The sequence below is a fragment of the Lampetra fluviatilis genome, chromosome 66, assembly GCF_964198595.1.
Source record: "Lampetra fluviatilis chromosome 66, kcLamFluv1.1, whole genome shotgun sequence".
In the NCBI taxonomy this organism is placed as follows: Eukaryota; Metazoa; Chordata; class Hyperoartia; order Petromyzontiformes; family Petromyzontidae; genus Lampetra; species Lampetra fluviatilis.
Genome location: NC_136340.1, coordinates 2,809,970 through 2,837,488, shown reverse-complemented (window position 1 = coordinate 2,837,488; position 27,519 = coordinate 2,809,970). Strand labels below are relative to the sequence as shown.

The window sequence follows — 27,519 nt, the reverse complement described above, 5'->3', positions numbered from 1 at the left end:
ATCCCCAATCCCCGATCCTCAATCTCCGATCCCCAATCTCCGATCCCCAATCTCAGATCTCCAATCTCAGATCCCCAATCTCAGATCCCCAATCTCCGATCCCCAATCCCCGATCCCCAATCTCCGATCCCCAATCTCCGATCCCCAATCTCAGATCCCTGATCCCCAATCCCCGATCTCCGATCCCCAATCTCCAATCCCCGATCCCCGATCTCAGATCCCCGATCTCAGATCCCCGATCCCCGATCTCAGATCCCCAATCTCAGATCCCCAATCCCCGATCTCCGATCCCCAATCTCAGATCCCCGATCCCCAATCCCCGATCTCCGATCCCCAATCTCCAATCCCCGATCCCCGATCTCAGATCCCCGATCCCCGATCTCAGATCCCCAATCTCAGATCCCCAATCCCCGATCTCCGATCCCCAATCTCAGATCCCCAATCTCAGATCCCCAATCTCCGATCCCCAATCTCCGATCCCCAATCCCCGATCCCCAATCTCCGATCCCCAATCTCAGATCCCCAATCTCCGATCCCCAATCTCCGATCCCCAATCTCCGATCCCCAATCCCCGATCCTCAATCTCCGATCCCCAATCTCCGATCCCCAATCTCAGATCTCCAATCTCAGATCCCCAACCTCAGATCCCCAATCTCCGATCCCCAATCCCTGATCCCCAATCTCCTATCCCCAATCTCCGATCCCCAATCTCAGATCTCCAATCTCAGATCTCCAATCTCAGATCTCCAATCTCCGATCCCCAATCTCCAATCCCCAATCTCAGATCCCCAATCTCCGATCCCCAATCTCCGATCCCCGATCTCAGATCCCCAATCTCAGATCCCCAATCCCCAATCTCAGATCCCCAATCTCAGATCCCCAATCTCAGATCCCCAATCTCCGATCCCCAATCTCTGATCCCCAATCTCTGATCCCCAATCTCCGATCCCCAATCCCCAATCTCCGATCTCCGATCCCCAATCTCCGATCCCCAATCTCCGATCCCCAATCTCAGATCCCCAATCTCCGATCCCCAATCTCCGATCCCCAATCCCTGATCCCCGATCTCAGATCCCCAATCTCTGATCCCCAATCTCCGATCCCCAATCTCTGATCCCCAATCTCTGATCCCCAATCTCTGATCCCCAATCTCAGATCCCCAATCTCCGATCCCCAATCTCCGATCCCCGATCCCCGATCTCAGATCCCCAATCTCAGATCCCCAATCCCCAATCTCAGATCCCCAATCTCTGATCCCCAATCTCCGATCCCCAATCCCCAATCTCCGATCTCCGATCCCCAATCCCCGATCCCCAATCTCAGATCCCCAATCTCCGATCCCCAATCCCCGATCCCCAATCTCCGATCCCCAATCTCCGATCCCCAATCTCAGATCCCTGATCCCCAATCCCCGATCTCCGATCCCCAATCTCCAATCCCCGATCCCCGATCTCAGATCCCCGATCCCCGATCTCAGATCCCCGATCTCAGATCCCCAATCTCAGATCCCCAATCCCCGATCTCCGATCCCCAATCTCAGATCCCCGATCCCCAATCCCCGATCTCTGATCCCCAATCTCCAATCCCCGATCCCCGATCTCAGATCCCCGATCCCCGATCTCAGATCCCCAATCTCAGATCCCCAATCCCCGATCTCCGATCCCCAATCTCAGATCCCCAATCTCAGATCCCCAATCTCCGATCCCCAATCTCCGATCCCCAATCCCCGATCCCCAATCTCCGATCCCCAATCTCAGATCCCCAATCTCCGATCCCCAATCTCCGATCCCCAATCTCCGATCCCCAATCCCCGATCCTCAATCTCCGATCCCCAATCTCCGATCCCCAATCTCAGATCTCCAATCTCAGATCCCCAACCTCAGATCCCCAATCTCCGATCCCCAATCCCTGATCCCCAATCTCCTATCCCCAATCTCCGATCCCCAATCTCAGATCTCCAATCTCAGATCTCCAATCTCAGATCTCCAATCTCCGATCCCCAATCTCCGATCCCCAATCTCCAATCCCCAATCTCAGATCCCCAATCTCCGATCCCCAATCTCCGATCCCCGATCTCAGATCCCCAATCTCAGATCCCCAATCCCCAATCTCAGATCCCCAATCTCAGATCCCCAATCTCAGATCCCCAATCTCCAATCCCCAATCTCTGATCCCCAATCTCTGATCCCCAATCTCCGATCCCCAATCCCCAATCTCCAATCTCCGATCCCCAATCTCCGATCCCCAATCTCAGATCCCCAATCCCCGATCTCAGATCCCCAATCTCTGATCCCCAATCTCCGATCCCCAATCTCTGATCCCCAATCTCCGATCCCCAATCTCCGATCCCCAATCTCCGATCCCCGATCTCAGATCCCCAATCTCCGATCCCCAATCCCTGATCCCCGATCTCAGATCCCCAATCTCTGATCCCCAATCTCCGATCCCCAATCTCTGATCCCCAATCTCTGATCCCCAATCTCTGATCCCCAATCTCAGATCCCCAATCTCCGATCCCCAATCTCCGATCCCCGATCTCAGATCCCCAATCTCAGATCCCCAATCCCCAATCTCAGATCCCCAATCTCAGATCCCCAATCTCAGATCCCCAATCTCCGATCCCCAATCTCTGATCCCCAATCTCTGATCCCCAATCTCCGATCCCCAATCCCCAATCTCCGATCTCCGATCCCCAATCTCCGATCCCCAATCTCCGATCCCCAATCTCCGATCCCCAATCTCAGATCCCCAATCTCTGATCCCCAATCTCTGATCCCCAATCTCCGATCCCCAATCCCCGATCCCCGATCTCAGATCCCCAATCTCTGATCCCCAATCTCCGATCCCCAATCTCTGATCCCCAATCTCCGATCCCCAATCTCCGATCCCCAATCTCTGATCCCCAATCTCCGATCCCCAATCTCCGATCCCCGATCTCAGATCCCCAATCTCCGATCCCCAATCTCCGATCCCCGATCCCCGATCTCAGATCCCCAATCTCAGATCCCCAATCTCCGATCCCCAATCCCCAATCTCCGATCTCCGATCCCCAATCTCCGATCCCCAATCTCCGATCCCCAATCTCCGATCCCCAATCTCAGATCCCCAATCTCTGATCCCCAATCTCTGATCCCCAATCTCCGATCCCCAATCCCCGATCCCCGATCTCAGATCCCCAATCTCTGATCCCCAATCTCCGATCCCCAATCTCTGATCCCCAATCTCCGATCCCCAATCTCCGATCCCCAATCTCTGATCCCCAATCTCCGATCCCCAATCTCCGATCCCCGATCTCAGATCCCCAATCTCCGATCCCCAATCTCCGATCCCCGATCCCCGATCTCAGATCCCCAATCTCAGATCCCCAATCTCCGATCCCCAATCTCCGATCCCCGATCCCCGATCTCAGATCCCCAATCTCTGATCCCCAATCTCCGATCCCCAATCTCCGATCCCCAATCCCCGATCCCCAATCTCCGATCCCCAATCTCCGATCCCCAATCTCAGATCTCCAATCTCAGATCTCCAATCTCCGATCCCCAATCTCCGATCCCCAATCTCCGATCCCCAATCTCAGATCCCCAATCTCCGATCCCCAATCTCCGATCCCCGATCCCCAATCTCCGATCCCCAATCTCCGATCCCCAATCTCCGATCCCAGATCCCCAATCTCAGATCCCCAATCTCAGATCTCAGATCTCCGATCCCCAATCTCCGTGTTACGGCCACCGCCCCTTTCCCCCCCGACCGGCGTGGTGAAGTATGGTCAGCCAACCCCCTTGAGGCGGCGTTTCTAGGCCATGAACCACCAGTGGATAGATCACGGCTCATGATGATGGTGATGATGGACCTGACATGGGGAGGAAGGTGAAAGACGGGGCGGCAGGGCGAGTTGGAGATGTTGACTACCTCGCCTGGTACGCAGGAGGTCGTGGGTTCGATCCCGACCCTGACGGTGCCTGCTGCTGTATTTGGTGAGATGTTGACTACCTCGCCTGGTACACAGGAGGTCGTGGGTTCGATCCCGACCCTGACGGTGCCTGCTGCTGTATTTGGTGAGATGTTGACTACCTCGCCTGGTACGCAGGAGGTCGTGGGTTCGATCCCGACCCTGACGGTGCCTGCTGCTGTATTTGGTGAGATGTTGACTACCTCGCCTGGTGTATAGGAGGTCGTGGGTTCGATCCCGACCCTGACGACGCCTGCTGTATTTGTAAAGATGTTGACTACCTCGCCTGGTGTATAGGAGGTCGTGGGTTCGATCCCGACCGTGACGATGCCTACTACTGTATTTGTAAAGATGTTGACTACCTCGCCTGGTGTACAGGAGGTCGTGGGTTCGATCCCGACCGTGACGATGCCTACTGCTGTATTTGTAAAGATGTTGACTACCTCGCCTGGTGTATAGGAGGTCGTGGGTTCGATCTCGACCGTGACGATGCCTACTGCTGTATTTGTAAAGATGTTGACTACCTCGCCTGTTGTATAGGAGGTCGTGGGTTCGATCCCGACCGTGACGATGCCTGCTGCTGCTGCTGCTGTAGATGTGGAGTTTGCGTGTCTCTCTCTCTCTCATCATCATCACGGTGGCTATGAGATGTTAACTACCTCGCCTGGTGTACAGGAGGTCGTGGGTTCGATCCCGACCCTGACGCCTGCTGCTGCTGTATATTTGGAGTCTGCGTGTCTCTCTCTCTCTCTCTCCCCGTGTTTGCGTGGATTTTTCCTCCGGATCCTCCGGTTTTCCCCCTCCACAAGAGGCTCATCCGATGGGACCGTGTCTCCCCAGATCAAGGATTGTGTGAGCTCCTCACACGATCCAGCCTGCTGGTGAAAACCCAGGATGGATCGTAGCCTGCTCAGGGACAGCCTTGAATGTTTCTAACCGGCGCAGATGTTCCATTAGGTGGGGGGGGGGGGTTCCACGTTTCGCAAGCGTAGAGAGAAGACCCGAAGCTTCAGGGTGCAGCGACAACATGAGGAAGGTAGCTTCCTCATGTTGTTACGTAGCCAACTCACCCACTCACCCGACTCACTCACTCACTGATACACACACTCACCCACCCACCCGACTCACACATTCACTCACTCACCCACCCACCCACCCGACTCACACATTCACTCACTCACTCACCCACCCGACTCACACATTCACTCACTCACTCACCCACCCACCCGACTCACACATTCACTCACTCACTCACCCACCCACCCGACCACACATTCATTCACTCACTCACTCACCCACCCACCCGACTCATACATTCACTCACTCACTCACTCACCCACCCACCCGACCACACATTCACTCACTCACTCACCCACCCACCCGACTCACACATTCACTCACTCACTCACCCACCCACCCGACCACACATTCATTCACTCACTCACTCACTCACCCACCCGACCACACATTCACTCACTCACTAACCCACCCACCGACCACACATTCACTCACTCACTCACCCACCCACCCGATCACACATTCATTCACTCACTCACTCACTCACCCACCCACCCGACTCACACATTCACTCACTCACTAACCCACCCACCCGACCACACATTCATTCACTCACTCACTCACCCACCCACCCGACTCACACATTCACTCACTCACCCACCCACCCGACTCACACATTCACTCACTCACTCACCCACCCACCCGACTCACACATTCACTCACTCACTCACCCACCCGACTCACTCACTCACTCACCCACCCACCCAACCACACATTCACTCACTCACTCACCCACCCACCCATCGACCACACATTCACTCACTCACCCACCCACCCACCCACCCGATCACACATTCACTCACTCACCCACCCACCCGATCACACATTCACTCACTCACTCACTCACCCACCCACCCAACCACACATTTACTCACTCACTGACCCACCCACCGACCACACATTCACTCACTCACCCACCCACCCACCCGATCACACATTCACTCACTCACCCACCCACCCACCGACCACACATTCACTCACTCACTCACCCACCCACCGACCACACATTCACTCACTCACCCACCCACCCACCCGAACACACATTCACTCACTCACTCACCCACCCGACCCCACATTCACTCACTCACCCACCCACCGACCACACATTCACTCACTCACCCACCCACCCACCCGATCACACATTCACTCACTCACCCACCCACCCACCGACCACACATTCACTCACTCACTCACTCACCCACCCACCGACCACACATTCACTCACTCACCCACCCACCCACCCGAACACACATTCACTCACTCACTCACCCACCCGACCACACATTCACTCACCCACCCACCCGATCACACATTCACTCACTCACCCACCCACCGACCACACATTCACTCACTCACCCACCCACCCGATCACACATTCACTCACTCACTCACTCACCCACCCACCCACCCACCGACCACACATTCACTCACTCACTCACCCATCCACCCGATCACACATTCACTCACCCACCCACCCAACCACACATTCACTCACTCACTCACCCACCCACCCGACCACACATTTACTCACTCACTCACCCACCCGACCACACATTCACTCACTCACTCACCCACCCGATCACACATTCACTCACTCACCCACCCACCCGATCACACATTCACTCACTCACCCACCCACCCACCCGATCACACATTCACTCACTCACTCACTCACCCACCCACCCGATCACACATTCACTCACTCACTCACCCACCCGATCACACATTCACTCACTCACTCACCCACCCACCCACCCGATCACACATTCACTCACTCAAAAACCCACCCACCCGATCACACATTCACTCACTCACCCACCCGATCACACATTTACTCACCCACTCACTCACCCACCCGATCACACATTCACTCACTCACTCACCCACCCACCCGATCACACATTCACTCACTCACTCACCCACCCACCCGATCACACATTCACTCACCCACTCACCCACTCACCCACTCACCCACCCGATCACACATTCACTCACTCACTCACCCACCCACCCGATCACACATTCACTCACTCACCCACCCACCCGACCACACATTCACTCACTTACTCACCCACCCACCCGATCACACATTCACTCACTCACCCACCCACCCACCCGATCACACATTCACTCACCCACTCACCCGACTCACTCACTCACCCACCCACCCGATCACACATTCACTCACTCACTCACCCACCCACCCGACCACACATTCACTCACTCACCTACCCACCCGACCACACATTCACTCACTCACTCACCCACCCACCGACCACACATTCACTCACTCACTCACTCACCCACCCGATCACACATTCACTCACCCACTCACCCGACTCACTCACTCACCCACCCGATCACACATTCACTCACTCACTCACTCACCCACCCACCCGACCGCACATTCACTCACTCACCCACCCACCCGACCACACATTCACTCACTCACCCACCCACCCACCCGATCACACATTCACTCACCCACTCACCCACCCACCGACCACACATTCACTCACCCACTCACCCGACTCACTCACTCACTCACCCACCCACCCAACCACACATTCACTCACTCACTCACCCACCCACCCATCGACCACACATTCACTCACTCACCCACCCACCCACCCGATCACACATTCACTCACTCACCCACCCACCCGATCACACATTCACTCACTCACCCACCCACCCAACCACACATTTACTCACTCACTCACCCACCCACCCGATCACACATTCACTCACTCACCCACCCACCCAACCACACATTCACTCACTTACTCACTCACCCACCCACCCGATCACACATTCACTCACTCACCCACCGACCACACATTCACTCACCCACCCACCCAATCACACATTCACTCACTCACCCACCCACCCAACCACACATTCACTCACTCACCCACCCACCGACCACACATTCACTCACCCACCCACCCGATCACACATTCACTCACTCACCCACCCACCCGATCACACATTCACTCACTCACCCACCCACCCAACCACACATTCACTCACTCACTCACCCACCCACCCGATCACACATTCACTCACTCACCCACCCACCGACCACACATTCACTCACCCACCCACCCGATCACACATTCACTCACTCACCCACCCACCCACCCGACCACACATTCACTCACTCACTCACCCACCCACCCGACCACACATTCACTCACTCACTCACCCACCCACCCGATCACACATTCACTCACTCACCCACCCACCCACCGACCACACATTCACTCACCCACCCACCCGATCACACATTCACTCACTCACCCACCCACCCACCGACCACACATTCACTCACCCACCCACCCGACCACACATCCACTCACTCACTCACCCACCCACCCGACCACACATTCACTCACTCACTCACCCACCCACCCGACCACACATTCACTCACTCACTCACCCACCCACCCGATCACACATTCACTCACTCACCCACCCACCCGACCACACATTCACTCACTCACTCACCCACCCACCCGATCACACATTCACTCACTCACTCACCCACCCACCCGACCACACATTCACTCACTCACTCACTCACCCACCCACCCGACCACACATTCACTCACTCACCCACCCACCCACCCGACCACACATTCACTCACTCACCCACCCACCCGACCACACATTCACTCACTCACCCACCCACCCACCCGACCACACATTCACTCACTCACCCACCCACCCGACCACACATTCACTCACTCACTCACCCACCCACCCGACCACACATTCACTCACTCACCCACCCACCCACCCGACCACACATTCACTCACTCACCCACCCACCCACCCGACCACACATTCACTCACTCACCCACCCACCCACCCGACCACACATTCACTCACTCACTCACCCACCCACCCAACCGACCACACATTCACTCACTCACTCACCCACCCACCCGATCACACATTCACTCACTCACTCACCCACCCGATCACACATTCACTCACTCACCCACCCACCCGATCACACATTCACTCACTCACCCACCCACCCACCCGATCACACATTCACTCACTCAAAAACCCACCCACCCGATCACACATTCACTCACTCACCCACCCACCCACCGACCACTCATTCACTCACCCACCCACCCGATCACACATTTACTCACCCACTCACTCACCCACCCGATCACACATTCACTCACTCACTCACCCACCCACCCGATCACACATTCACTCACTCACTCACCCACCCACCCGATCACACATTCACTCACTCACCCACCCACCCACCGACCACACATTCACTCACTCACTCACCCACCCACCGACCACACATTCACTCACTCACCCACCCACCCACCCGAACACACATTCACTCACTCACTCACTCACCCACCCGACCACACATTCACTCACTCACCCACCCACCCGATCACACATTCACTCACCCACCCACCCAACCACACATTCACTCACTCACTCACCCACCCACCCGACCACACATTTACTCACTCACTCACTCACCCACCCGATCACACATTCACTCACTCACCCACCCACCCGATCACACATTCACTCACTCACCCACCCACCCACCCGATCACACATTCACTCACTCACTCACTCACCCACCCACCCGATCACACATTCACTCACTCACTCACCCACCCGATCACACATTCACTCACTCACCCACCCACCCGATCACACATTCACTCACTCACCCACCCACCCACCCGATCACACATTCACTCACTCAAAAACCCACCCACCCGATCACACATTCACTCACTCACCCACCCACCCACCGACCACTCATTCACTCACCCACCCACCCGATCACACATTTACTCACCCACTCACTCACCCACCCGATCACACATTCACTCACTCACTCACCCACCCACCCGATCACACATTCACTCACTCACTCACCCACCCACCCGATCACACATTCACTCACTCACCCACCCACCCACCGACCACACATTCACTCACTCACTCACCCACCCACCGACCACACATTCACTCACTCACCCACCCACCCACCCGAACACACATTCACTCACTCACTCACTCACCCACCCGACCACACATTCACTCACTCACCCACCCACCCGATCACACATTCACTCACTCACCCACCCACCGACCACACATTCACTCACTCACCCACCCACCCGATCACACATTCACTCACTCACTCACTCACCCACCCACCCACCGACCACACATTCACTCACTCACTCACCCATCCACCCGATCACACATTCACTCACCCACCCACCCAACCACACATTCACTCACTCACTCACCCACCCACCCGACCACACATTTACTCACTCACTCACCCACCCGATCACACATTCACTCACTCACCCACCCACCCGATCACACATTCACTCACTCACCCACCCACCCACCCGATCACACATTCACTCACTCACTCACTCACCCACCCACCCGATCACACATTCACTCACTCACTCACCCACCCGATCACACATTCACTCACTCACCCACCCACCCGATCACACATTCACTCACTCACCCACTCACCCACCCGATCACACATTCACTCACTCAAAAACCCACCCACCCGATCACACATTCACTCACTCACCCACCCACCCACCGACCACTCATTCACTCACCCACCCACCCGATCACACATTTACTCACCCACTCACTCACCCACCCGATCACACATTCACTCACTCACTCACCCACCCACCCGATCACACATTCACTCACTCACTCACCCACCCACCCGATCACACATTCACTCACCCACTCACCCACTCACCCACTCACCCACCCGATCACACATTCACTCACTCACTCACTCACCCACCCACCCGACCACACATTCACTCACTTACTCACCCACCCACCCGATCACACATTCACTCACTCACCCACCCACCCACCCGATCACACATTCACTCACCCACTCACCCGACTCACTCACTCACTCACCCACCCACCCGATCACACATTCACTCACTCACTCACCCACCCACCCGACCACACATTCACTCACTCACCTACCCACCCGACCACACATTCACTCACTCACTCACCCACCCACCGACCACACATTCACTCACTCACTCACCCACCCGATCACACATTCACTCACCCACTCACCCGACTCACTCACTCACCCACCCGATCACACATTCACTCACTCACTCACTCACCCACCCACCCGACCGCACATTCACTCACTCACCCACCCACCCGACCACACATTCACTCACTCACCCACCCACCCACCCACCCGATCACACATTCACTCACCCACTCACCCACCCACCGACCACACATTCACTCACCCACTCACCCGACTCACTCACTCACTCACCCACCCACCCAACCACACATTCACTCACTCACTCACCCACCCACCCATCGACCACACATTCACTCACTCACCCACCCACCCACCCGATCACACATTCACTCACTCACCCACCCACCCGATCACACATTCACTCACTCACTCACCCACCCACCCAACCACACATTTACTCACTCACTCACCCACCCACCCGATCACACATTCACTCACTCACCCACCCACCCAACCACACATTCACTCACTTACTCACTCACCCACCCACCCGATCACACATTCACTCACTCACCCACCGACCACACATTCACTCACCCACCCACCCAATCACACATTCACTCACTCACCCACCCACCCAACCACACATTCACTCACTCACCCACCCACCGACCACACATTCACTCACCCACCCACCCGATCACACATTCACTCACTCACCCACCCACCCGATCACACATTCACTCACTCACCCACCCACCCAACCACACATTCACTCACTCACTCACCCACCCACCCGATCACACATTCACTCACTCACCCACCCACCGACCACACATTCACTCACCCACCCACCCGATCACACATTCACTCACTCACCCACCCACCCACCCGACCACACATTCACTCACTCACTCACCCACCCACCCGACCACACATTCACTCACTCACTCACCCACCCACCCACCCGATCACACATTCACTCACTCACCCACCCACCCACCGACCACACATTCACTCACCCACCCACCCGATCACACATTCACTCACTCACCCACCCACCCGACCACACATTCACTCACTCACTCACCCACCCACCCGACCACACATTCACTCACTCACTCACCCACCCACCCGATCACACATTCACTCACTCACTCACCCACCCACCCGACCACACATTCACTCACTCACTCACCCACCCACCCGATCACACATTCACTCACTCACCCACCCACCCACCGACCACACATTCACTCACTCACTCACCCACCCACCCGATCACACATTCACTCACTCACCCACCCACCCACCCGACCACACATTCACTCACTCACTCACCCACCCACCCGATCACACATTCACTCACTCACTCACCCACCCACCCGACCACACATTCACTCACTCACTCACTCACCCACCCACCCGATCACACATTAACTCACTCACCCACCCACCCACCCGACCACACATTCACTCACTCACCCACCCACCCGACCACACATTCACTCACTCACCCACCCACCCACCCGACCACACATTCACTCACTCACCCACCCACCCACCCGACCACACATTCACTCACTCACTCACCCACCCACCCGACCACACATTCACTCACTCACCCACCCACCCACCCGACCACACATTCACTCACTCACCCACCCACCCACCCGACCACACATTCACTCACTCACCCACCCACCCACCCGACCACACATTCACTCACTCACTCACCCACCCACCCAACCGACCACACATTCACTCACTCACTCACCCACCCACCCACCCGACCACACATTCACTCACTCACCCACCCACCCACCCGACCACACATTCACTCACTCACCCACCCACCCACCCGATCACACATTCACTCACTCACCCACCCACCCGACCACACATTCACTCACTCACTCACTCACTCACCCACCCACCCGACCACACATTCACTCACTCACTCACTCACCCACCCACCCGACCACACATTCACTCACTCACCCACCCACCCGACCACACATTCACTCACTCACTCACCCACCCACCCGACCACACATTCACTCACTCACCCACCCACCCGACCACACATTCACTCACTCACCCACCCACCCGACCACACATTCACTCACTCACTCACTCACCCACCCGACCACACATTCACTCACTCACCCACCCACCCACCCGATCACACATTCACTCACTCACCCACCCACCCGATCACACATTCACTCACTCACCCACCCACCCGACCACACATTCACTCACTCACCCACCCACCCGACCACACATTCACTCACTCACTCACCCACCCACCCGACCACACATTCACTCACTCACTCACCCACCCACCCGACCACACATTCACTCACTCACCCACCCACCCGACCACACATTCACTCACTCACCCACCCACCCGACCACACATTCACTCACTCACCCACCCACCCGACCACACATTCACTCACTCACTCACCCACCCACCCGACCACACATTCACTCACTCACCCACCCACCCACCCGACCACACATTCACTCACTCACTCACCCACCCACCCGACCACACATTCACTCACTCACTCACCCACCCACCCGACCACACATTCACTCACTCACCCACCCACCCACCCGACCACACATTCACTCACTCACCCACCCACCCGACCACACATTCACTCACTCACCCACCCACCCACCCGACCACACATTGACTCACTCACCCACCCACCCACCCGACCACACATTCACTCACTCACCCACCCACCCACCCGACCACACATTCACTCACTCACTCACCCACCCACCCGACCACACATTCACTCACCCACCCACCCAACCACACATTCACTCACCCACCCACCCACCAGACCACACATTCACTCACTCACCCACCCACCCACCCGACCACACATTCACTCACTCACCCACCCACCCGACCACACATTCACTCACTCACCCACCCACCCACCCGACCACACATTCACTCACCCACCCACCCACCCGACCACACATTCACTCACTCACTCACTCACCCACCCACCCGACCACACATTCACTCACTCACCCACCCACCCACCCGACCACACATTCACTCACTCACCCACCCACCCACCCGACCACACATTCACTCACTCACCCACCCACCCGACCACACATTCACTCACTCACCCACCCATCCACCCGACCACACATTCACTCACTCACCCACCCACCCACCCGACCACACATTCACTCACCCACCCACCCACCCGACCACACATTCACTCACCCACCCACCCGATCACACATTCACTCACCCACCCACCCACCCGACCACACATTCACTCACTCACCCACCCACCCACCCGACCACACATTCACTCACCCACCCGACCACACATTCACTCACTCACTCACTCACCCACCCACCCGACCACACATTCACTCACTCACCCACCCACCCACCCGACCACACATTCACTCACTCACCCACCCACCCACCCGACCACACATTCACTCACTCACCCACCCACCCGACCACACATTCACTCACTCACCCACCCACCCACCCGACCACACATTCACTCACCCACCCATCCACCCGACCACACATTCACTCACTCACCCACCCACCCACCCGACCACACATTCACTCACTCACCCACCCACCCGATCACACATTCACTCACTCACCCACCCACCCGACCACACATTCACTCACTCACTCACCCACCCGACCACACATTCACTCACTCACTGTGTCCAGACAGGTGTTGCCCCTCTCCCCGGGATATAATCCAACCTATCAGCCCGTACGGCATGAACAGTGCTTCCCTCCAGCCAGCAAAACTTGCTGCTGCTGCTGCTGCTGATGCTGTTGTTGATTCCAATGAGTTCGTTGCTAACCGCGACGTTGAAACCCTCCGTTCCTCAACGCGAGTCCAAGATGGAGAACATCTGTGCGTGTCGGCCCGAACATTGTTATGATCGACGACCAATAATTAGAATTACTAACTGTGACGATCTGTGTGGTTATTTTTGTTATTGTTGCGAATTGGGATGAGAGCCCAGAGTCACAAGCCGCTCGACACACCTGCTCTCACCTAACCGGTTCCTCAATCCAGCCACTCACCCAGCCACTCACCCAGCCAGCCACAAATCCACCCAGCCACTCAGCCACCCAGTCACTCAGCTACCCAGCCACTCACCCAGCCACTCACCCAGCCAGCCACTCATCCACCCAGCCACTCACTCACCCACTCACCCAGCCACTCACCCAGCCACTCACCCAGCCAGCCACTCACCCAGCCAGCCACTCACTCACCCACTCACCCAGCCACTCACCCAGCCACTCACCCAGCCAGCCACAAATCCACCCAGCCACTCGGCCACCCAGTCACTCAGCTACCCAGCCACTCACCCAGCCACTCACCCAGCCACTCACCCAGCCAGCCACTCATCCACCCGGCCACTCACTCACCCACTCACCCAGCCAGCCACTCACCCAGCCAGCCACTCACTCACCCACTCACCCAGCCACTCACCCAGCCACTCACCCAGCCAGCCACTCACCCAGCCAGCCACTCACCCAGCCAGCCACTCACTCACCCACTCACCCAGCCACTCACCCAGCCACTCACCCAGCCAGCCACAAATCCACCCAGCCACTCAGCCACCCAGTCACTCAGCTACCCAGCCACTCACCCAGCCACTCACCCAGCCACTCACCCAGCCAGCCACTCATCCACCCGGCCACTCACTCACCCACTCACCCAGCCAGCCACTCACCCAGCCAGCCACTCACTCACCCACTCACCCAGCCACTCACCCAGCCAGCCACCCAGCCATCCACTCACCCAACCAGCCACTCACCCATCCAGCCACTCACCCATCCAGCCACTCACCCACCCACTCACCCAGCCACTCAGTCAACATCTCGCCAAATACAGCAATAGCCATCGTCAGGGCCAGGGACCGAACCCACGACCTCCTGCGTACCAGGCGAGGGAGCTGGGGATCCGTCGGGACGCCGCGCCCTAGGCTAGGCCACACGGCAGAAGCAGCAGCAACAGCAGCGGCCATCGCTACCCTCTACTGTGAAACCACCACAGGCTGGGTGGACAACGTGAGACGTACACAGACGAGGCCACGTGTCTAGACAGACGACGTGAGACGAGACAGACGAGGTCACGTGTCTAGGCAGACAACGTGAGACGACTCAGACGAGGTCACGTGTCTAGACAGACAACGTGAGACGACTCAGACGAGGCCACGTGTCTAGACAGACGACGTGAGACGACTCAGACGAGGTCACGTGTCTAGACAGACGACGTGAGACGACTCAGACGAGGCCACGTGTCTAGACAGACGACGCGAGACGTCTCAGACGAGGTCACGTGTCTAGACAGACAACGTGAGACGTCTCAGACGAGGTCACGTGTCTAGACAGACAACGTGAGACGTCTCAGACGAGGTCACGTGTCTAGACAGACAACGTGAGACGACTCAGACGAGGCCACGTGTCTAGACAGACGACGTGAGATGTACACAGACGAGACCACGTGTCTAGACAGACAACGTGAGGCGTCTCAGACGAGGTCACGTGTCTAGACAGACAACGTGAGACGAGACAGACGAGGCCACGTGTCTAGACAGACAACGTGAGATGTACACAGACGAGGTCACGTGTCTAGACAGACAACGTGAGACATCTCAGACGAGACCACGTGTCTAGACAGACAACGTGAGACGTCTCAGACGAGGCCACGTGTCTAGACAGACGACGTGAGACGTCTCAGACGAGACCACGTGTCTAGACAGACAACGTGAGACGTCTCAGACGAGGCCACGTGTCTAGACAGACGACGTGAGACGAGACAGACGAGGTCACGTGTCTAGACAGACGACGTGAGACGACTCAGACGAGGCCACGTGTCTAGACAGACAACGTGAGACGTCTCAGACGAGGCCACGTGTCTAGACAGACAACGTGAGACGAGACAGACGAGGTCACGTGTCTAGACAGACGACGTGAGACGACTCAGACGAGGCCACGTGTCTAGACAGACGACGTGAGACGACTCAGACGAGGCCACGTGTCTAGACAGACAACGTGAGACGACTCAGACGAGACCACGTGTCTAGACAGACGACGTGAGACGAGACAGACGAGGTCACGTGTCTAGACAGACAACGTGAGATGTACACAGACGAGGCCACGTGTCTAGACAGACAACGTGAGACGTCTCAGACGAGGCCACGTGTCTAGACAGACAACGTGAGACGAGACAGACGAGGTCACGTGTCTAGACAGACGACGTGAGACGACTCAGACGAGGCCACGTGTCTAGACAGACGACGCGAGACGTCTCAGACGAGGTCACGTGTCTAGACAGACAACGCGAGACGTCTCAGACGAGGTCACGTGTCTAGACAGACGACGTGAGACGACTCAGACGAGGCCACGTGTCTAGACAGACGACGTGAGATGACTCAGACGAGGCCACGTGTCTAGACAGACAACGTGAGACGACTCAGACGAGACCACGTGTCTAGACAGACGACGTGAGACGAGACAGACGAGGTCACGTGTCTAGACAGACAACGTGAGATGTACACAGACGAGGCCACGTGTCTAGACAGACAACGTGAGACGTCTCAGACGAGGCCACGTGTCTAGACAGACAACGTGAGACGAGACAGACGAGGTCACGTGTCTAGACAGACGACGTGAGACGACTCAGACGAGGCCACGTGTCTAGACAGACGACGCGAGACGTCTCAGACGAGGTCACGTGTCTAGACAGACAACGTGAGACGTCTCAGACGAGGTCACGTGTCTAGACAGACAACGTGAGACGTCTCAGACGAGGTCACGTGTCTAGACAGACAACGTGAGACGACTCAGACGAGGCCACGTGTCTAGACAGACGACGTGAGATGTACACAGACGAGACCACGTGTCTAGACAGACAACGTGAGGCGTCTCAGACGAGGTCACGTGTCTAGACAGACAACGTGAGACGAGACAGACGAGGCCACGTGTCTAGACAGACAACGTGAGATGTACACAGACGAGGTCACGTGTCTAGACAGACAACGTGAGACATCTCAGACGAGACCACGTGTCTAGACAGACAACGTGAGACGTCTCAGACGAGGCCACGTGTCTAGACAGACGACGTGAGACGTCTCAGACGAGACCACGTGTCTAGACAGACAACGTGAGACGTCTCAGACGAGGCCACGTGTCTAGACAGACGACGTGAGACGAGACAGACGAGGTCACGTGTCTAGACAGACGACGTGAGACGACTCAGACGAGGCCACGTGTCTAGACAGACAACGTGAGACGTCTCAGACGAGGCCACGTGTCTAGACAGACAACGTGAGACGAGACAGACGAGGTCACGTGTCTAGACAGACGACGTGAGACGACTCAGACGAGGCCACGTGTCTAGACAGACGACGTGAGACGACTCAGACGAGGCCACGTGTCTAGACAGACAACGTGAGACGACTCAGACGAGACCACGTGTCTAGACAGACGACGTGAGACGAGACAGACGAGGTCACGTGTCTAGACAGACAACGTGAGATGTACACAGACGAGGCCACGTGTCTAGACAGACAACGTGAGACGTCTCAGACGAGGCCACGTGTCTAGACAGACAACGTGAGACGAGACAGACGAGGTCACGTGTCTAGACAGACGACGTGAGACGACTCAGACGAGGCCACGTGTCTAGACAGACAACGTGAGACGACTCAGACGAGGCCACGTGTCTAGACAGACAACGTGAGACGAGACAGACGAGGCCACGTGTCTAGACAGACAACGTGAGACGAGACAGACGAGGCCACGTGTCTAGACAGACAACGTGAGATGTGGCAGACAAGGTCACTTGTTCAGGTGGACAATGCGGACGTACCGGTTGGACAGACGTGAGGTCCAGGCGACATGCAAAGTCGTGGGCTCCACCCCCGCGGTCAGCGAATGCTCCTCGGTACCGTCCCCACTGAGACACACGCAGAGAGACACACACAGACAAAGGTCCCCCGCGTAGCCTCGGAGGACGAACGGGGGCAAGTGCTTTCGAGATTTCGATCGAAAGCTGTTCGTGACTGCAGGGATTCATCTTCGTGGTTCTTTCGGTTAAAGTCGCGTAGAAGGGAAATAATAAAATAATAAAATTTAAACATAATAAAATACAATTCTCACGACGTTTCGGCCACAACGCAAGCAGCCGTCCTCAGGTGAAGAACAGGTCTGTCGGAAAGACAGTGTCTGAATGAACAGGTCTGTCGGAAAGACAGCGTCTGAATGAACAGGTCTGTCGGAAAGACAGCGTCTGAATGAACAGGTCTGTCGGAAAGACAGCGTCTGAATGAACAGGTCTGTCGGAAAGACAGCGTCTGAATGAACAGGTCTGTCGGAAAGACAGCGTCTGAATGAACAGGTCTGTCGGAAAGACAGCGTCTGAATGAACAGGTCTGTCGGAAAGACAGCGTCTGAATGAACAGGTCTGTCGGAAAGACAGCGTCTGAATGAACAGGTCTGTCGGAAAGACAGCGTCTGAATGAACAGGTCTGTCGGAAAGACAGCGTCTGAATGAACAGGTCTGTCGGAAAGACAGCGTCTGAATGAACAGGTCTGTCGGAAAGACAGCGTCTGAATGAACAGGTCTGTCGGAAAGACAGCGTCTGAATGAACAGGTCTGTCGGAAAGACAGCGTCTGAATGAACAGGTCTGTCGGAAAGACAGCGTCTGAATGAACAGGTCTGTCGGAAAGACAGCGTCTGAATGAGCAGGTCTGTCGGAAAGACAGCGTCTGAATGAACAGGTCTGTCGGAAAGACAGCGTCTGAATGAAACACCACCAGGCTTGGCAGCGTATATTTAAGCTGCTGGGTTAGAGGGGGAAGAGCGCCTTGACAAAGGAATTTGCATATCAAGAGGAATTTAGCATAGACACACACACAGATACACGCACTCACAGACACATTCACACACACAGCCACATACATAAATACAAACACAAACACACTTAGACACTCACACACACAGACACACTCACACACACAGACACACTCACAAAGACACACACTCACACAGCCACATACATACATACTCACACAGACACACTCACACACACACTCACAGACATAGACAGACACACAGACAGACACACACAGACACACTCACACACACTCAAAGACACACACTCACACAAGACACACAGATCCACCACATAGACACACACACAGACACACACACTCACAGACATACACAGACACACTCACAGACACACACTCACACAGCCATATACATACATACACACACAGACACACTCAAACAGACACACACACTCACAGACACACTCACACACACACTCACAAAAACACACACTCACACAGTCACATACATACACACACATACACACTCACACAGACACACACAGACACACACACACACTCACACAGACACCCACCCCTGTGTTGCCTTAACAGACTGTTGGGGCAAGTGCTGTTAGTAGCGAGTAGCAGCAGTGTCTGTGATGACACACACAGTGACACACGCACTGTATATACCCACACAGACACACAGACACACACAGTCACATACACACAGACACACACACACAGACACACACACAGACACATACACACACAGTGACACACGCACTGTATATACCCACACAGACACACAGACACACACACACACAGTCACATACACACAGACACACACACACAGACACACACACAGACACATACACACAGACACACACAGTCACATACACACAGACACATACACACACAGTCACATACACACAGACACATACACACACAGTCACATACACACAGACACACACACACACACAGTCACATACACACAGACATATACACACACAGACACACACAGTCACATACACACAGACAAAGATCCCCCGTATAGCCTTAACAGACTGTAGGGGCAAGTGCTGTTAGCGAGCACCTATGAAGGCCAGAACGGTACACGAGGGGGTGGGTGGCCAGCACCACGCCCGACCGCCTTTGTCTCCCCAGTGACGATGTTTACACACCTCACCAGGTACTCATTTGAGGCTGAGTCGACCTAGGGGAGGCCGGGACCGGTTCAGATAATCGTCACTGGTGTTGGCCGTGAGCGGGAATCGAACTCGTGTCGCCAGGTTCATAGCGCAGCGCGCTAACCGCTACACTACCGCTCCCCACATACACACAGACACACACACAGTCACATACACACAGACACACACAGTCACACACACACAGACACACACACACAGTCACATACACACAGACACACACACACAGTCACATACACACAGACACATACACACACAGTCACATACACACAGACACACACAGTCACACACACACAGACACACACACACAGTCACATACACACAGACACACACACACAGTCACATACACACAGACACATACACACACAGTCACATACACACAGACACATACACACACAGTCACATACACACAGACACATACACACACACAGTCACATACACACAGACATATAGACACACAGACACACACAGTCACATACACACAGACACACACAGTCACACACACACAGACACACACACACAGTCACATACACACAGACACATACACACAGACACATACACACACAGTCACACACACACAAACACATACACACAGACACATACACATACAGTCACATACACACAGTCACATACACACAGACACATACACACACAGACACACACAGTCACATACACACAGACACACACAGTCACATACACACACACACACACAGTCACATACACACAGTCACATACACACAGACACATACACACAGACACACACAGTCACATACACACAGTCACATACACACAGACACATACACACACAGACACACACAGTCACATACACACAGACACACACAGTCACATACACACAGACACATACACATACACACACAGACACACACAGTCACACACAGTCACATACACACAGTCACATACACACAGTCACATACACACAGACACATACACACACAGTCACATACACACAGTCACATACACACAGACATACACACACAGTCACATACACACAGACATACACACACAGACACATACACACACAGTCACACACACACAGACACACACACACAGTCACATACACACAGACATACACACACAGACACATACACACACAGTCACACACACACAGACACATACACACAGTCACATACACACAGACACATACACACACAGTCACATACACACAGACACACACACACAGTCACATACACACAGACATACACACACACAGACACACACAGTCACATACACACACTCACACAGACACACACACACAGACACACACAGTCACATACACACACAGACACACACACAGACACACACACACACACAGACAGAGTCACACAAACAGTCACACACAGACACACACACAGTGACACACGTACTGTATGCACCCACACTTACACACACACAGACGCACTGTACAATGGACACACAAGACAAGGCAAAGATCCCCCGTGTAGCCTTCAGCAGACTGCCGGGGCAAGTGCTGTGAGTGGTGAGCTGCTGCAGCAGCGCCTACGAAAGCCAAGACACAGACACACACACACAGACACACACACACAGACACACACACACAGACACACACACACAGACACACACACACAGACACACACACACAGACACACACAGACACACACAGACACACACACACACACAGACACACACACACAGACACACACACACAGACACACACACACACACACAGACACACACACACACACACAGACACACACACACACACAGACACACACACACAGACACACACACACACAGACACACACACACACAGACACACACACACAGACACACACACACACAGACACACACACACACAGACACACACACACAGACACACACACACACAGACACACACACACAGACACACACACAGACACACACACAGACACACAGACACACAGACACAGAGAGACACACACACAGACACAGACACACACACAGACACACACAGATAGTAGACACACACACACAGACACATACACACAGACACACACAGACACACACACACAGACATACACACAGACACACACACATAGACACACAAAGACACATACACACAGACACAGACAAACACACATACACAGACACACATAGACACACACACAGACACACATAGAGACACACACAGACACACACACAGAGACAGACACACACACAGATACACAAAGACACAGATACACAGACAGACACACAAATACACAAAGTCACTCTGATACACAGACACACAGATACAAAGAAACATGCAGATACACGGACAAAGACACAGACAGACACATACACACAGACACACACAGACCAAGAGACACACACAGACACACACAGACCAAGAGACACACACAGACCAAGAGACACACACAGACACACACACAGACACACACACAAAGACACACAGATACACAGACACACTGATACAAAGACAAAGACACTCTGATACGAAGACACACAGACACACAGATACACAGACAAAGACACAAATACACAGACATATACACAAAGACACACAAACACACAGACGGACACAAATACACACCCACAGATACACAGACACACAAAGACACACTCAGAAACACACACAGACAGACACACACAGACATATACACAAGCAAAGACACACAGACACACAGACAGACACAAAGACACACACAGATACACAGACACACAAAGACACGCTCAGAAACACACACAGACACACACACAGACATATACACAAGCAAAGACACACAGACACACACAAAGACACACACAGATACACAGACACACAAAGACACACTCAGAAACACACACAGACAGACACACAGACATATACACAAGCAAAGACACACAGACAGACACAAAGACAGACACAGATACACAGACACACAAAGACACACTCAGAAACACACACAGACAGACACACACACATACATATACACAAGAAAAGACACACAGACACACAGACAGACACAAAGACACACACAGATACACAGACACACAAAGACACACTTAGAAACACACACAGACACACACACATACATATACACAAGCAAAGACACACAGACACACACAGAGACACACAAAGACACATACACACAGATACACACACAAAGACACATACACACAGATACACAGATGCACACACAAAGACACATACACACAGATACACACACTAAGACACATACACAGACATATACACAGATACACAGATATATACACAGACACACAGATACACAGACACACAAATACACAGACAGACACACAGATACACAGACACACAGATACACAGACACACAAAGACATATACACAGATACACAGACACACAGATACACAGACAGACACACAGATACACAGACACACAGATACACAGACAGACAAATACACAGACACACAGATACACAGACACACAAAGACATATACACAGACACACAGACAAAGACATATACACACACAGACACACAGATACACAGACACACAGATACACAGACAGACACACAGATACACAGACACACAGATACACAGACACACAAAGACATATACACAGACACACAGACAAAGACATATACACAAACAGACACACAGATACACAGACACACAGATACACAGACAGACACACAGATACACAGACACACAGATACACAGACAGACACACAGATACACAGACACACAGATACACAGACAGACAAATACACAGACACACAGATACACAGACACACAAAGACATATACACAGACACACAGACAAAGACATATACACACACAGACACACAGATAAACAGACACACAGATACACAGACACACAGATACACAGACAGACAAATACACAGACACACAGACACAGACATATACACACACAGACACACAGATACACAGACACACAGATACACAGACACACAGATACACAGACACACAGATACACAGACACACAAAGACATATACACAGACACACAGACAAAGACATATACACACACAGACACAAATACACAGACAGACACACAGATACACAGACAGACACACAGATACACAGACACACAGATACACAGACACACAAATACACAGATACACAGACAGACACACAGATACACAGACACACAGATACACAGACACACAAAGACATATACACAGACACACAGACAAAGACATATACACACACAGACACACAGATACACAGACACACAAAGACATATACACAGACACAAAGACAAAGACATATACACACACAGACACACAGATACACAGACACACAAATACACAGACAGACACACAGATACACAGACACACAGATACACAGACACAAAGATCCCCCTTGTAGCCTGTGACCGGCTGCAGGGGCAAGTGCTGTTAGTATCGAGTAGCAGCAGCGCCTATAGAGGCCGGCACGACACACGAGGGGTGGGTGGCCAGCACCACGCCCGGCCGCCTTTGTCTCCCCAGTGACACACACACAAGACAAAGCTCCCCCGTATAGCCTTCACACACACAGACACACACTGTATAGCACACACACACGCACTGTACTTACACGCAAATACCGAAGACACACACACAGACACACACACACTGACACACACACTGACACACACACTGACACACACACTGACACACACACACACAGACACACACACTGACACACACACTGACACACAGACACACACACAGACACACACTGACACACACACACTGACACACACACACACTGACACACACTGACACACACACACACTGACACACACACTGACACACACACACACACACTGACACACACACACACTGACACTGACACACACACTGACACACACACTGACACACACACACTGACACACACACACTGACACACACACACTGACACACACACACTGACACACACACACTGACACACACAGAGACGGAGAGAAACGCGGATCTGTACCGGCGATCTTCAGGCGAACGCTCCCAGGACAATGGGTGGTGGTGGTGGTCGTGGTGGTGGTGGTGGTCGTGGTGGTGGTGGTGGTGGTGGTCGTGGTGGTCGTGGTGGTGGTGGTGAGTCTCGTAGCAGGAGGAGAGACGCCGGCTTGAAGGAGCGTCAACCACCACACACACTCACACAGTCCTAGCAATGATGATGATGATGTTGTTGTTGTGATTATAACCTTGATACAATATCCCCGTAAGAACTCTGTGCACACAAGAACACCACAATGGTGTTACATCACCATTGTGGTCACCACCATCACCACCATCATCATCATCATCGTCGTTGTTGTTGTTGTTGTTACGAGACGGCTACGAGACGATGCGTTAACGTGTCCACTGCCATCGTCGTAACAGCGTCCTATTTCCCCTACCAAATATATAAATAACGTTAAATAATTTTTGAAATTTGTAAAAAATTTTTTTTTTTACAAATTAATTAGAAACACCCCCTCCTCTTGCCTCCCATCAATTCCGCAAAAATCTCATTTTTTTTGTTAAATCGCAAACGTTTCGTGCTGACGACCGGCGATGGATAAATAAATAAAATAAAAATCACAATTTTTTTTTTACAAAATAAATAAATAAAAGCCGCCCGGGCCGCGAACGTCCAGATGCCGAGCGCGACGACGGTTCGAGCGATGGACCCACTGCAGGAGCCGCAGCCTGAGACGCGGCACCACCACCACCACCAGCTGCAGCTGCTACTGCAGTAGCAGCAACACCCCCTGTCAATGTGGGGGGAGGGGTGGGTGGTGGGGGGTGGGTGAGTGGGTGGGGCGTAGTGGGTGGTGGGGGGAGGGGTGGGTGAGTGGTGGGGGGAGGGGTGGGTGAGTGGGGGGTAGTGGGTGGGTGGGGGGGTAGTGGGGGGTTGTGGATGGGGGAGTAGTGGGTGGTGGGTGGGGGGGTAGTGGGGGGTTGTGGGTGGGTGGAGAGTGGGGGGTAGTGGTTGGGGTAGTGGGTGGGTGGTTGGGGTAGTGGGTGGGTGGTTGGGGTAGTGGGTGGGTGGGTGGTTGGGGTAGTGGGTGGGTGGGGTAGTGGGTGGGTGGTTGGGGTAGCGGGTGGGTGGGTGGTTGGGGTAGTGGGTGGGTGAGTGGTTGGGGTAGTGGGTGGGTGGTTAGGGTAGTGGGTGGGTGGTTGGGGTAGTGGGTGGGTGGGTGGTTGGGGTAGTGGGTGGGTGGGGTAGTGGGTGGGTGGTTGGGGTAGTGGGTGGGTGAGTGGTTGGGGTAGTGGGTGGGTGGTTAGGGTAGTGGGTGGGTGGTTGGGGTAGTGGGTGGGTGGGTGGATGGTGTAGTGGGTGGGTGGTTGGGGTAATGGGTGGGTGGTTGGGGTAGTAGTGGGTGGGTGGTTGGGGTAGTGGATGGGTGAGTGGGGGGTGCTCCAGAC

The 27,519-nt window shown here is 54.2% G+C and overlaps 1 protein-coding gene across 5 annotated transcripts in view; it reads right to left on the bottom strand.

The window, feature by feature from the left end:
* Positions 1–26,580, bottom strand: part of LOC144952207 (serine/threonine-protein kinase PAK 3-like) — a 97,411-nt gene extending 70,831 nt beyond the window's left edge. For 3 of the 5 annotated variants that reach the window (XM_078882614.1, XM_078882617.1, XM_078882616.1), the window contains exons 1-2: positions 26,090–26,580; positions 19,013–19,099 (exon numbers count right to left, since the gene is read on the bottom strand). The gene's annotated coding sequence lies outside the window, so the exon portion shown is untranslated. Of the gene's footprint in view, positions 1–19,012; positions 19,136–26,089 lie in introns of those variants that run through there. The other 2 variants (XM_078882615.1, XM_078882618.1) reach the window with 1 other exon arrangement.
* Positions 26,581–27,519: the final 939 nt, after the last annotated feature.